Source organism: Lissotriton vulgaris, chromosome 2_1 (assembly GCF_964263255.1).
Source record: "Lissotriton vulgaris chromosome 2_1, aLisVul1.2, whole genome shotgun sequence".
NCBI lineage: Eukaryota > Metazoa > Chordata > Amphibia > Caudata > Salamandridae > Lissotriton > Lissotriton vulgaris.
The window spans coordinates 1,960,323,232-1,960,333,941 of record NC_141687.1 but is presented as its reverse complement, the minus strand read 5'-3'; the positions used below and the strand labels follow the sequence as shown (position 1 = coordinate 1,960,333,941).

Here is a 10,710-nt window from a genome sequence, read left to right as displayed (position 1 = left end):
CTGCATATAGTGTCATGAGGAAATATATCCAACAACATTCATCAAAATGGAAGGTGGATCCCTAACATTGCATCTCTAAGTTGATCTATCCCTATACTGACTGATATTCATAATACAAGTCATTTTCAGAGTCCATGCTTCAATCCCGTCATTTTGTTGCAGAGTGAACACAGATGGCCTATCCCTATAAGAAACACATCCTCTCAGAAACAAAGGCTGAAAAAATCTCAACTCCAATCAATTCAACTCCCCTCGGTCTGTATGTACCTTGCACTTTAGTTCTGCTGATGCAGATTGGTCCCAAAAATAATATATCTGTCAAAACAAAAATGATATCATTTATCCGCCCATTTATTACAAGGTCTATACATATGCTATTCATTCTCATTCTCCATATCAGATAACCTCACTGATTCACTTTAATCTCTATCAGTTCGCTATTCCATAGAAACTCAACAGTATCTTGAATAAACAACTTCTTTCCTAGCATCCCATTCTCCTCACCATCTTCATTATAGGTCCGAATTCCAACTGTTAGCAAATAAAAGTTAATATTACATTGGTAAAAACCTTTGTTTCTTTCTTAGAGTGAAATTTAAGAATGTATCTAACGCTATTCCTCATCAGCTCACCTTGAGATCACTTCTGCCCAGAAGTTCAAGGCTAACTCCTCGTCCCAATCGCTCCAATGCCAATCTTGTTCCCACTCAACAATGTATTTAAAAGGTCAGCTTGTAAATCCGACCATAAACAATGCCGACTAGTGATCCGGCGGCGCTTCCGGGAAAACAAAGTCTTTGAGTTCCAGGGGGAGTATGGTTGCAAAGCTGAAACTTAAAGGAATTGACGGAAGGGCACCACCAGGAGTGGAGCCTGCGGCTTAATTTGACTCAACACGGGAAACCTCACCCTGCCCGGACACGGAAAGTATTGACAGATTGATAGCTCTTCCTCAATTCTGTGGGTGGTGGTGCATGGCCATTCTTAGTTGGTGGAGCGATTTGTCTGGGTAATTCCGATAATGAACAAGACTCCTCCATGCTAACTAGATACGCGACCCCCAGCGGTCGGCGTCCAACTTCTTAGAGGGACAAGTGGCGTTCAGCCACACGAGATCGAGCAATAGCAGGTCTGTGATGCCCTTAGATGTCCGGGGCTGCACGCGTGCTACACTGAATGGATCAGCGTGTGTCTACCCTTCACAGACAGGTGCGGGTAACCCGCTGAACCCCATTCGTGATAGGGATTGGGGATTGCAATTCCTTCCCAAGAACAAGGAATTCCCAGTAAGTGTGGGTCATAAACTTGCGTTAAGTCCCTGCCCTTTGTACACACCGCCCGTCTCTACTACCGATTGGATGGTTTCAGTGAGGTCCTTGGATCGGCCCCGCTGGGGTCGGCAAAGGCCCGGGTGGAGCGCCGAGAAGATGATCAAACTTGACTATCTAGAGGAAGTAAAAGTCGTAACAAGGTTTCCGTAGTTGAACCCTCGGAAGGATCATTAACGGCAGAGCGGCCCGAGTGACTGATGGTGCCAGCCTGAAGCCCTCAGCTGCCTCCTGAAAGCACACACCCTAGGCACAGGGCCCGGCCCTGCCCTGGCGCGCCCCGGCCAGCAGAGTGGTACACAGCCACATGGGGTGCTTGGGTGAGGACCGGGACTTCGGAGGGCCGGGAGGGCCTGACCGACGTGTGAAGGACCGGGGATGGGGGGCGGCCCCTGTCCCCTGTCCCTCTCTGAGACGGAACCCAAGTTCACCCGCCATGACATCCCTCGGGTGGGGGGAAAACCGAATGGCAATGCATCCCGGGCTGGTACCACCCCTCCCTTGGAAGGCCCTGGGGCTGGCTGGGTCCTCCCACGCCTGAGTCCCGGTCAGGCCTGACCCGACCGGGGTCCGGGCTACCGGGGAGTGGCCTTTCTCATGCAGCAGGGTGGCCTGGAAGAGAAGGGGCCAGGGGCCTGTGAGGGGACCGTGGCTCCTCTTGGTGGGAGGCATGTGGGATGGGGAGCCACCTGGCTCTTCCCTTCCGGTGCCTCCGACCCAGGCGAGGAAGGTGGCGGGCTAATTGCCAGCCCACCGGCATGGGTCAGGCTGGCAATTAACCCTAGCAGTGGAATTCCTATATAGGAGATCCGTCCAGGCTATTTATTTATTTATTTATTTATTTCAATTTATATAGCGCGTTATAACCCAGGGGTCTCTAAGCGCTTTGTCAAGATCAAAACATCAAGTACCATGGAGGACAAACTGTTCATAAAAATTACAAATCACCCCATGCTTGCTGGTAAAGCACTGTTTTTAGTTTTTTTCGGAAGGACAACAAATTAGTCTCCTTTAGCAATTCCATTGGCAGCTTATTCCAGGCTGCTGGGAGTAAATTGGAAAAGGCACGACCACCCACTGTGGCTAATCTGCAGCGTGGTTGAGCATGGAGGGAAGCGTCAGCAGATCGAAGCATCCTAGCTGGACTATAGGGGATTAGGCAAGATTTCATGTAGGTTGGTGCCTTACCGTACAGGGCTTTGTGAACAATACACATCCCTTTGAACATCACCCTTTGCTTAACCGGCAGCCAGTGCAGTTCTTGCATGAGGGGGGATGCATGGGTATTCCTTGGATTTTTAAAAATAAGCCTAGCAGCGTCATTCATGACAACCTGCATCTTATTCAGGAGTTTTTGCGGCAGCCCTATGTATAGCGAATTGCCATAATCTAACCTAGCCAGGATCGTGGCGGAGACCGCTCGCCTCAGAGTGGAAAAGGACAACAAAGGTGACTTTCCTAAGTTGTCGAAGGAGGCCGACACTGGTCCCCACCACCGTCCTAACTTGTTTCTGCATAGACAGCCTACCATCCACCTGGATGCCTAAGCTCTTGACCACAGCTGCTGGTTTTATTTATTTTTATTTTATTTTATTGAATTTGTATTGCGCTCAGCTACCCACAATGGGTTTCCCGGCGCCAGGGACGGACTGAAGAAAGAAAAACAAGCAGGTGCAAAAAAGAGATCACAAAAAAGGGGAATTCAAAACAGAAAAGTCTTCAACTTTTTACGAAAGGCCAGACGATTAATTTCTGTTTTTAACGCCAGTGGGAGAGCATTCCACATCTTTGGTCCGAGATATGCGAATGAACGGCCTCCCATTTTTGCCAGTCGAATTCTTGGAATCAGAAAATTGTCATTATTAGATGACCTTAGAGAACGGCCAGGTATATAAGGCTGGGCAAGGTTATGAAGGTAGGTAGGAGCAGAACCCTGACGGATCTTAAACAAAAAACACAGTGTTTTGAAGGTCACACGATCTGAAATTCTCAGCCAGTGCAGGTCACGCAAGGCTTGCATTGCGGACGTTCTCCGTGGAACATTGCGCAAGAGGCGAGCGGCTGAGTTCTGTACCACTTGGAATTTATTAATTGTTGCTTTATCCGCTCCAAGATAAAGCACATTGCCATAGTCAATGCGAGACATCACAAGGGCCTGGACGACAGTTCTTCGAGTGGATTCAGGCAGCATCCATAAGATCTTCTGCAGCCAACATAAGGTGTTAAAACAGACTGCAGCGACCTTGGTCACCTGCTGCCTCATCGAAAGTTTGTCGTCAATCAAGAATCCAAGGTTACGAGCAACAGGCACAGGGGTAGGCAGAGGACCCATGTCACATGGCCAGTGTCTTGAGCCCCACAGATCTTTGTGCTTGCCTAATATAATAACCTCCGTCTTCTCTCCGTTTAGCTTCAGCAGATGGTCTTGCATCCAAGCTGCAACGCGAGATAGGCCAGCTTTAAGGGCAGAGACTTCCTGAGCCCTGCTGCTAGAGAGAGAAAACACAATCTACGTATCGTCTGCGTATGAATATATAGACAGACCGGCGTCCTCTACGATGGAGGCAAGAGGGCTGATGTAAATATTAAACAACAATGGGCTTAATATAGACCCTTGAGGGACGCCGTAAGCTGACGAATGAATCGCAGATTCAGCCTTGTTTGAGAAAACCTGAAAGGTGCGCTCATTAAGAAATGAGGCCACCCAGGCAAGCGCAGATCCATCAACACCAAGGGAGCAGAGGGACTCCAAAAGAGTGGAATGAGACACGGTATTGAATGTAGCGCTTAAGTCAAGAAGAATAAGCGCAAAGGTCTCACCGCTATCGATACCGTGTCGGAGTCGCTCAGTCACCCCAAGTAGTGCGGACTCGGTGGAGTAATTAGCGTGAAAGCCTGATTGGGATGGATGGAGATATCCCACGTTTTCAACAAACTCATTGAGCTGGGTGTTAACGTGGCGTTCCAATATTTTGGAGCAAGCTAGCAGCAGGGATATAGGCCTAAAGTTGGCGAGATTTGTGATGTCAGCACCAGATTTTTTGAGCAAAGGGACAACCATGGCATGTTTCCATTCCTGTGCCACCCGAGATTCGGTAAGAGAGATGAGGAGGTGACCCTAGTTCTCTTGGCCAGAAATGCTCATTCCATGGGTTCCCTGCGATGGTAATTGGCAGTACCTCGGTCTTATCCGGATTGATCTTTAATGAATTTCTGGACATCCAATTGGCTGTGTACTTCAAGATGTCGTGCAGTCTTACGAGAGCACCCGGACCGTCATCTAGTTGGATCACTATCTGGGTGTCATCCGCATAGTTGTACACCTGACAGTCCATCTGATTGAGCAGTCTAATCAGAGGTTGTAAGTAGATGTTAAAAAGGAGGGGCGACAGGGCAGAGCCTTGTGGCACTCCGCAGGTGATCGATGTAGTGGTTGAGAGAAGGTCACCAAGCTGTACTCTCTGTGACCTCCCTTGAAGGAAGGAGGAGAGCCAAGCATGTGCCGTGCCCCGTATGCCGAAATCCATCATCCGCGACAATAGTTGTTTATGACAGACGGTATCAAATGCTGCGGAGAGGTCTAACAGCACCAGGGCACTTGGAGTTTTCTTATCTGCCCTGTTCCTCAATTCATCCAGAATAGACAGCATAACGAGTTCCGTGCTGTGATTCGCACAGAACCCAGCTTGATTTGGCTCAAATTGGTTGTTACTTTCCAGATGTTCCGACAGGTTGGTGAGTACATGTTGCTCCACCTCCTTCACCAAGCTACAAAACTGTCTCCCAACCCAAACGCTCTCATGATCTTTAATCTCAACAAACACAATGTTTTATTTATTTTTTATTTTTTAACTGCATATAGTGTCATGAGGAAATATATCCAACAACATTCATCAAAATGGAAGGTGGATCCCTAACATCCTAACATTGCATCTCTAAGTTGATCTATCCCTATACTGACTGATATTCATAATACAAGTCATTTTCAGAGTCCATGCTTCAATCCCGTCGTTTTGTTGCAGAGTGAACACAGATGGCCTATCCCTATAAGAAACACATCCTCCCAGAAACAAAGGCTGAAACAATCTCAACTCCAATCAATTCAACTCCCCTCGGTCTGTATGTACCTTGCACTTTAGTTCTGCTGATGCAGATTGGTCCCAAAAATAATATATCTGTCAAAACAAAAATGATATCATTTATCCGCCCATTTATTACAAGGGCTATACATATGCTATTCATTCTCATTCTCCATATCAGATAACCTCACTGATTCACTTTAATCTCTATCAGTTCGCTATTCCATAGAAACTCAAAAATATCTTGAATAAACAACTTCTTTCCTAGCATCCCATTCTCCTCACCATCTTCATTATAGGTCCGAATTCCAACTGTTAGCAAATAAAAGTTAATATTACATTGTTAAAAGCCTTTGTTTCTTTCTTAGAGTGAAATTTAAGAATGTATCTAACGCTATTCCTCATCAGCTCACCTTGAGATCACTTCTGCCCAGAAGTTCAAGGCTAACTCCACGTCCCAATCGCTCCAATGCCAATCTTGTTCCCACTCAACAATGTATTTAAAAGGTCAGCTTGTAAATCCGACCATAAACGATGCCGACTAGTGATCCGGCGGCGCTTCCGGGAAAACAAAGTCTTTGAGTTCCAGGGGGAGTATGGTTGCAAAGCTGAAACTTTAAGGAATTGACTGAAGGGCACCACCAGGAGTGGAGCCTGCGGCTTAATTTGACTCAACACGGGAAACCTCACCCTGCCCGGACACGGAAAGTATTGACAGATTGATAGCTCTTCCTCGATTCTGTGGGTGGTGGTGCATGGCCATTCTTAGTTGGTGGAGCGATTTGTCTGGGTAATTCCGATAATGAACAAGACTCCTCCATGCTAACTAGTTACGCGACCCCCAGCGGTCCGCGTCCAAGTTCTTAGAGGGACAAGTGGCGTTCAGCCACACGAGCTCGAGCAATAACAGGTCTGTGATGCCCTTAGATGTCGCGTGCTACACTGAATGGATCAGCGTGTGTCTACCCTTCACCGACAGGTGCGGGTAACCCGCTGAACCCCATTCGTGATAGGGATTGGGTATTGCAATTCCTTCCCAAGAACAAGGAATTCCCAGTAAGTGCGGGTCATAAGCTTGCGTTAAGTCCCTGCCCTTTGTACACACCGCCCGTCTCTACTACCGATTGGATGGTTTCAGTGAGGTCCTTGGATCGGCCCCACCAGGGTCGGCAAAGGCCCTGGCGGAGCGCCGAGAAGATGATCAAACTTGACTATCTAGAGGAAGTAAAAGTCGTAACAAGGTTTCCGTAGTTGAACCCTCGGAAGGATCATTAACGGCAGAGCGGCCCGAGTGACTGATGGTGCCAGACTGAAGCCCTCAGCTGCCTCCTGAAAGCACACACCCTAGGCACAGGGCCCGGCCCTGCCCTGGCGTGCCCCGGCCGGCAGAGTGGTACACAGCCACATGGGGTGCTTAGGTGAGGACCGGGACTTCGGAGGGCCGGTAGGGCCTGACCGCTGTGTGAAGGACCGGGGATGGGGGGGCCGCCCCTGTCCCCTGTCCCTCTCTGAGACGGAACCCAAGTTCACCCGCCATGACATCCCTCGGGTGGGGGGGAAACCGAATGGCAGTGCATCCCGGGCTGGTACCACCCCTCCCTTGGAAGGCCCTGGGGCTGGCTGGGTCCTCCCACGCCCGAGTCCCGGTCAGGCCTGACCCGACCGGTGTCCGGGCTACCGGGGAGTGGCCTTTCTCATGCAGCAGGGTGGCCTGGAAGAGAAGCGGCCAAGGGCCTGTGAGAGGACCTTGGCTCCTCTCGGTGGGAGGCATGTGGGATCGGGAGCCACCTGGCTCTTCCCTTCTGGTGCCTCCGACCCAGGCGAGGAAGGTGGCGGGCTAATTGCCAGCTCGCCGGCATGGCTCGGGCCGCCCAGCGACGGACTACTGACGTGCAGGTGGAGCGAAACTCCCTCATTGCCAGGTACCCGGTTTGACCCGGTCCCGTGCGGCTGGGACGAGGGGTTTTAAGACTAATGCAGTCCCTCCCGGTGTCTCCGGGAGGGACCGCCAGCTGCGGGGCTGCCTGCTCCTGTCGCACTGGGAGCCCCCTTCCTCGCCCGTGGGTGGGGGGGACTACTAGGCCGAGCGCCTGGCAATGTTTTTTCCTCCTAATGGTGCAGTCTGACTCCCAGAGGGGAAGCCTTGAACCGGGTGCCCGGGCCATCTTGCAGCGCGGGTGGTGGGCGGACGGCCCGCCTATCCTCCCACCTATCCTGTGCCCGCAAGTGGAGGAACGTTTTGAAAAGTTGCCTGTGACTCTTGGTGATGGATCACTCGGCTCGCGCATCGATGAAGAACGTAGCTAGCTGCGAGAATTAGTGTGATTTGCAGGACACATTGATCATCGACACTTCGAACGTACCTTGCGGCCCCGGGTTCCTCCCGGGGCTACGCCTGTCTGAGGGTCGTTAGATCATCAATCGCCCTGGGGCTTCCCCGGGATGCAGCTGGGGATGTTGCAGGCTTAGCTCTGCTACCCCTACGTCCCCCCACAAGGTCAGACCCCCTGATCGCCGGGTCCTGCCATGGAGGTAAGCCGCCGGCACACCTGGCCCCCGAGAAAGGGGCCTGGCGACCGGTCCCCGGGGCACCTGGCTGCGTGCTGCGTGTGGCTGTCTGTGGTGTCCCACCGGCTGCCCGCGCGCACACGCCTTGGACGCCCACCTTTGCGGCCGGCTTCCCGGGGAGGGTGAAACCCTTCCAGATGCGATCCGGGGAAAGAGGGAGCACCCTGCCGGGATGCCAGGCTTCCCTGCTCCAGCAGGGGGGGGCCTGGCCTTCCACAGCAACCCCCTTTGATGTTCCAGAGTCATTCTTCCAACTACGACCTCTAATCAGACGTGGCGGCCCGCTGAATTTAAGCATACTACTAAGCGGAAGAAAAGAAACTAACCAGGATTCCCCCAGTAATGGCGAGTGAAGAGGGAAGAACCCAGTGCCGAATTCCCGCCCGGCGGTGGAGGTGGGAAATGTGGCGTACAGAAGACCGACTCCCCGGTGTCGCTCAGTGGGCCCAAGTCCTTCTGATAGAGGCTCACACCGTGGATATTGTCTTCTCGGAGTCGGGTTGCTTGGGAATGCAGCCCCAAAGCTCGCTTGATCTCGATTTTCAGTATGAATACAGACCGTGAAAGCGGGACCTGATGATCCTTCTGACTTTTTGGGTTTCAAGCAGGAGGTGTCAGGAGAAAGCGGTTTAAACGAGGCAGAAACACGGCGCCACACGCACTAAGAACATATCCAGTTCCTGCAAGGCCCCAAGACAATATATGCCCGTTTGAAGTGGGTTTTAAAACGATTCCAGATACATGATTTGTAAATAAAAATACCAGAGAGACGCAAAGATAGAAGAACCCCATAGGAGGAGTCTTTCAAAAAACAAAAAGATATGTGTTCCTAATAAAGAAAAAGACTAGACAAACTTGGAGACAAAAGATCCCAGTAGGAGGAGTCTTGAAGAAGACAAAAAGGCCAAATCAGCCAGACATTTTCTAAATAACTGCTCTGATTCGACGCCACAGGCGCCCAGTTTTTACCGGAAACATCCTTTCCCCTACCAAAGGGAGAGCGAAGTCCTGCTTGTACAGGAAAACCCCAATTATGAAGTCCTGAGGAAGGTGCCACCATATCAAGGGTATAGCACCGAAACGCGTCGACGCATTTTCAAACGAGAGAATCCACTTCAAGCCTAAATACACACGGGACGTACATGTAATTCTGTCGCACTTGTGTAAGATCGCACATGTAACGTTAGGCCAGTGGATCCGAAAATCAATCGTGGTGAAAAGACTTAAGAACCACTGTTTTAAAAGGGGTCTGTTTGCTTTGCTGCATATGTTGATTTTGGTATATTTTTTATTGTGTATAATATATAATGTGTTGTGTATGAACTTATATGCTTTATTACCGTACTGTCTGTTCATATTCTATTAACTTTTACTTTTCAGGGAAAGTTCCTTTGAAATTTTAAATGTATGCTTTTTATTGTAAAATATTCTTTGTTTTAATAAAGTACTAGATTGTTAACAAATATTTTTTCTGTGGAAATCATTATGTTAATCTTTTCCTGCCAGACAGTGATCTATAGTAGTCTGTAAATCAGATACTATAGTGCAACTGCAAGGGTTTTGATACCACAGCCCAACAAATCCATCCCAGGGATTTCCCTTTGACTTTGTGTCAGGAGAGTTACTACAGGGATAACTGGCTTGTGGCGGCCAAGCGTTTATAGCGATGTCGCTTTTTGATCCTTCGATGTCGGCTCTTCCTATCATTGTGAAGCAGAATTCACCAAGAGTTGGATTGTTCACCCACTAATAGGGAACGTGAGCTCGGTTTAGACCGTCGTGAGACAGGTTAGTTTTACCCTACTGATGATGTGTTGTTGCAATAGTAATCCTGCTCAGTACGAGAGGAACCGCAGGTTCAGACATTTGGTGTTTGTGCTTGGCTGAGGAGCCAATGGGGCGAAGCTACCATCTGTGGGATTAGGACTGAATGCCTCCAAGTCAGAATCCCCCCTAAACGGTAACGATACCACAGTGCCGTGGAGCCTCGATTGGCCTGGGATAGCCGACCTCTCTCGGGGGCCGGTGCGTAGAGCCGCTCGCTTGTGGACCAGAGCGCGGACGGAAGGGGGTCGTCTCCATCGCCCTTAGTGCCCTTAGTGCACTATATTGAGGAGTTATAAGTGGTTTGCGCCATACGGCAATGGGCACCCGGTGCTAAATCATTCGTTGACGACCTGATTTGGGGTCAGGGTTTCGTAAACAGCAGAGCAGCTACCTCGCTGCGATCTATTGAAAGTCATCCTCTGAGCCAAGCTTTTGTCTCTCCGTGCATGGGTGCCCGCGGACGCCTCCTTCCACCACACCCAGGGGCGGGTCCCTCTGCTGCCAGTCTGGCGGGAGGGACATGGAGGGGTAACGTGGGTCTGCGGGAGGCCACCTCCCCCGCGTGCTCTTCAGCACGGGGGCCTCCCCTTCCTGTCCCTGCCCCACCGAGTTACGGGGACGGGGCCACCATCCCTCGTGGGTCGGAAGGGTGACCAGATGGCCTCCCCTTCCCGCTGCTCCCGGGCAAGTCGGGTAGGGAGGTGAGCAGAAGCCACCCTGGGGAAGGAACCTCCAGAGCGGCTGCCTTGGTGCGCCCGGCCACCCTCGCCGGACTGCAAGGGCGACTGGTTACGGCACCCTCCCAGGCCATCTGGGCGCTGGGTCATCCCGGGCCATCTGGTTGCCTGGCTGTTTGACCAGATGGCCCTGTGGGCAGGGTGACCAGATGGCCATGTGGGCAGGGTGAC

At 50.9% G+C, this 10,710-nt stretch overlaps 1 non-coding gene and 3 pseudogenes across 1 annotated transcript; all 4 read left to right on the top strand.

Moving 5' to 3' along the window:
* Positions 1-518: 518 nt before the first annotated feature.
* Positions 519-1,504, top strand: LOC147733559 (18S ribosomal RNA; annotated as a pseudogene; the record flags this gene model as incomplete).
* A 3,961-nt stretch (positions 1,505-5,465) lies between these two features.
* LOC147733558 (18S ribosomal RNA) lies at positions 5,466-6,681 on the top strand (annotated as a pseudogene).
* A 981-nt stretch (positions 6,682-7,662) lies between these two features.
* On the top strand, positions 7,663-7,816 carry LOC147733557 (5.8S ribosomal RNA). Its single transcript, XR_015308967.1, has one exon. It is a non-coding gene; the product is annotated as a 5.8S ribosomal RNA (ribosomal RNA).
* Positions 7,817-8,232: 416 nt separating this feature from the next.
* On the top strand, positions 8,233-10,238 carry LOC147733556 (28S ribosomal RNA; annotated as a pseudogene).
* Positions 10,239-10,710: the final 472 nt, after the last annotated feature.